A 4599-nucleotide genomic window follows, 5' to 3' on the forward strand; every position below is an offset into this window, starting at 1 on the left:
TTTGTCCCACATAATCACTGTGGGTCCCAGGTCTGGCTGTGATCTAGGCTCGCGGCTAGGGATAGGATTCTGGATGTAGAATGTTACATTAATGTAGTAGGGAGCCTGCGCCTAACTTATGTAAGTATGACTCAGTTTATTGTATTACGTAAGTATGACTCAGTTTATTGTATTACGTGTGTATTATTCTCTGACATATATAAAACCCATACAATCTCCTAGCACAGAAGTGTGCCTGCTTCCTGCAATAAAATTGGTACCTGCCGCTTTTTCTTTCTCATGTCGGCTTCTCGTACATTCTTTCAACTGGGCGTCTCGCCACCGAAACCTTCCCTTCTTGATCAGCTTGGTGCTGGCAATCACAATTTATATTTGGTTAAAATAATGTAAAATAGTTCCATTAGTTGTTTTTCTGAATTGGGAAAGTGCTGAAGTTCTACTTAATCTTTCAAATTATCTAAATTATATAAGTGAACCTTCTTATTTAAGACTTTCTCTTATTGAGACATTATGTAGGAAACCTAAATGTCAGATAATGACTCTCAAGTAAAGTATCAGACAAAGCAGATAACAATTAACATATCCAGGATGGACATATTTTTCTAAAGGTAAGAGAGAAATGTAGAATCCATTTTATTAATTGTGATTTGCCTTATGGTTTTGAAGTGAAGATAGCAAATGTACTTTAAAACTAAAAACAAAACAAAAGAACCTTAGAATTTTGACTTGTGAGGAATATTCCTGTATACCTAAGACCAAAGTTATTATTCAACTTTTAATAATACCAAACTGTCCCAGAAATGGTGAATGTCATGGTTTATGTGTATGGTGTATACTCAAACATTCTCTGTGTCCCCAAGCAATTGTATTAGTAGATTTATTTTAACTTTTCACATAAACACAAGCTTACACTAAATCAGAAATTTTTCTTTTTTTTTAATATTCTATATTCTTTGATTGAGAGTGATCTTTTTCTTTACTGTTACTTTCTTAATAATACTGGTCTACATCTTAATAATCTGGTCTACATCTGACCAGATGTAGATGATCACAGTCTAAATCAGATTGCCACAGGTGCTATAAGTGATAGAGACTCTGGATGAGATTAAATTAATTTAATCAAAATTGATCCCTATTCCACCACAAAATATAAAAACCAAGTTGTTTGGATTTTGAGGATTTTTATGTTTCTTTCATCTGACTCTTTCCCTTGGCATTTAACATCAAAAGTTGTATCTAATATAAAAACATTAGTTTTTTTCTGATATTATAATTGAATAGATATTTATAAATATGTGGGGAAAATGGCATGCTCTTGGTGGTTAAGCATTCGAACTCTAGAACAAGACTACCTGGGTTTTCATGCTGGCTTTGTCATTTTCCACAAACATTGGGCAAATCACTTGTCCATTTTTTTTTGCCACAGTTCCTTTATCTGAGAAGGGAGGATAATATATGTACAGTGCAAAAAGTTGTTTTGAGAATTATATGAGTACATATGTTTTAAGTGCTTAGTATAGTACCTGGCTCAGAATAAGAGGAGATTTGCTATTGTTTTATTATTTTAATTAGCATCTATTACTATTGAGGTTGAAATGTTTTGTTTCAATAATCCTATTAAAAAATGAACAGAGGACCTGAACAGACACTTTTCCCAAGAAGACATACAAATGGCCAACAGATATATGAAAAGATGCTTGACTTCACCAGCTATTGGAGAAATGCAAATTAAAACCACAATGAGATACCACCTCACATCTCATAGAATGGCAATTATCAATAAGACAAGAAATAAAAACTATTGGAGAGAATGTGGAGAAAAAGAAACCCTCATACACTGCTGATGGGAATGTAAATTGTTATAGCTACTCTAGAAAACTGTATGGAGTTTCTTCAAAAAGAATATAACTTTCATATGACCCAGCAATCTCTCTTCTGAAAAATTTGAAAACATTTATTCAAAAGAATATATGTACCCCTATGTTCATTGCAGCATTATACACAGTAGCCAAGTTGTGGAAACAACCTAAGTGTGCTTCACTGCATAAAGAAGTTGTGGTACATATATACAATGGAATACTACTCAGCCATAAGAAAGGATGAAATACTGCCATTTGAGACAACATGGATGGATTCTGAGAATATCATGTTAAGCAAAATAAGTCAAATGGAAAAGAACAAGAACTATGTAATTTCACTTATATGTGGGATATAAAACAGAAAGCAACACACAAAGGAACAAAACAAACAAATTTATAGATGGACACAACAGAAGGGTGATTACCAGAGAAGCAGTGGAGAGGATGAAGAAGATAAAGGGGATCAAATTTTTGGTAACAGAGGGAGACAAGACTTTGGGCAGTGAATACACAATGCGATATACAGATGATCGTATACTTGAAATATGTAATGTTACCAACTAATGTCACTCTCATACACTTAATAAAAAGAAAAAAAGAAAAAAATATTTGTTTTTTAACCATTTATATTTCTTCTATAATTTCTTGTTTATAGCCCCTTGCCCTCTTTTATTGCTAGGTTCCTCTTTTTGTTTTGATTTCCAAAATATGTATCATTTACTGACATGCTGCTTTGAATATCATCAAAGTCATAACTATTCAAAATAACTAAAGATGTATTAACCAAGTATGACCAATATCAGAGACACTTTACAAAGTGCTGGGCAGAATAGAAAAATGAATAACATGGTTTCTTTCCTCTACTTTTTAACATAATAGTAAAGAAATGAAACATCCAAAATAATTACAAATTCTGTGCACTGTGTCATAGAGCTTTCCATATTTGTGCTTTTGGTATATTGATAAGGATGATATTAAGCTTAGAATCATATGAGAAGCTCTTTGAAAGAGATGACATTTAAAACTGGATTGAATAATGGGCAAAATTTTGAGAAGCATCTATGGATGGACAAGGACATTCTAGTGGGTTAGAATAATAGAAAGGAAGACAGAGTGAGGAAATAAAATACTCATTTAAAAAACTAATTTTTAAATCATTTGTCTGTATGTGACACTTTTTTATACAAAGTAAAATAAACATTATGGTCACTTCCTCTTTAGACTTTGAATCATGGGGAAAGATAAATTTTGCTTAACTTGACACATGACTAATTGTGGAATTCAAATTACTGGTGTAAATGATGCATCGAATGATGCAATTTACATTAAAAAGCTAAACTAAATGCATAGCATTGACAAAAAACAATAACAACAATTCATTTTTGTCATTATTGAATGAAAAACGTGGATTTTATGGCAATTCAAAGATTATAAAAATATAGAGGAATAACAAACGAGATTTTGTTATAAATTCACAAGGCAGATTTGGAAGAAACCTGTCAGTGATCCTTGATAAACAGGGTTTTTCAACTTGGGCACTACTGACATTTTGAATCAGATAAGCTTTTATTGTGTGAAGCTGTCCTGTACATTCTAGGATGTTTAGCAGCATCCCTGGTCTCTATCTATTAGAAGCCAGTGTCACTTCTCACTCCAGGGTTATGAAAAATGAAATATTTCTAGGCATTGTTGACTGTTCTTTGAGGGGGCAAAATCACCCCTAGTTGAGAACCCCTAGAATAAAATATATAGTTATTCCTTTATTTCAAATCTGTTTTTAGTGTTTACCACATTCTTGAGAAATAAGTTGCACTTTTTTTTTTATACTTATAACACCAATGATCTACCACTACTGAACATAAACATTTGAAAAGTTTTAAAAAATATATGTATGTTCCATACAAAGTATGTTCTGAAAGTGAAAGCTCTACAGACCAAGCAGAACTAATTTTCTGATTTCATCTACACAATAGCAAATGCCTTGTTTATCTGTAGCAACTTAATACTCCTGCTGTGAAAAATCAAGCAGGTTTATTCTAGCTTGAGAGACTTTTGGAATTATATTTTTTAGAACTTATATTTTGAAATAATTTCAGAAGTAAAGAAAAGTTGTAAAAATTATACGTAGTATTCTTTATGTATAATATACCTTAACTTAGATTTCCCAAATGGTAATATTTCACTGCTCCCTCTCGCGCGCGCTCGCTCTCTCTCTCTCTCTCTCTCTGTCTCTCTCTCTCTCCCTCTCTCTCTCTCTCCTTTCTCTGTCATAGGGTAAATAAGTTAGATGACCACTTTAAGCAATAATATTTGCAGCCAAAAATATAATTAATGACTCTGGTTTCTTTGCATTGTTCTTAACCTCATACTGAAAGCAATTTCAAGGAAGAATTTTCAAAAAAAGCTTTTAAGCAATAATAACATCATTAGCAAAAGTGGTTATATCCTAAAGATTATTTTTCATTGAAGGAAACAAAATCTGATAATATCTATAAATAATGTAATAGTTATTTATATCTATAGTTATAAATATATCTGTTATATTATTTTTCATTATTTTCATGTCTCCTTTCTCTCTGTAGAAGACTAACTTCTTTTCCCTAATCTATTTTTTGAATGTGGTTATCCTTAGGGTACCCTGGTGTGGTAATTAGAGAAATATCCATATCTAGATCTATATCTAGATCTAGATCTATCTAGATCTATCCATATTTATATCATCTATATCTGTATCTCTATA

At 31.9% G+C, this 4599-nt stretch overlaps 1 pseudogene; it reads right to left on the bottom strand.

Moving 5' to 3' along the window:
* LOC105293913 overlaps window positions 1-281 on the bottom strand; it is a 17032-nt pseudogene extending 16751 nt beyond the window's left edge.
* Between the last annotated feature and the right edge of the window lie 4318 nt (window positions 282-4599).

The sequence above is a fragment of the Pteropus vampyrus genome, unplaced genomic scaffold (genome assembly GCF_000151845.1).
Source record: "Pteropus vampyrus isolate Shadow unplaced genomic scaffold, Pvam_2.0 Scaffold79, whole genome shotgun sequence".
NCBI lineage: Eukaryota > Metazoa > Chordata > Mammalia > Chiroptera > Pteropodidae > Pteropus > Pteropus vampyrus.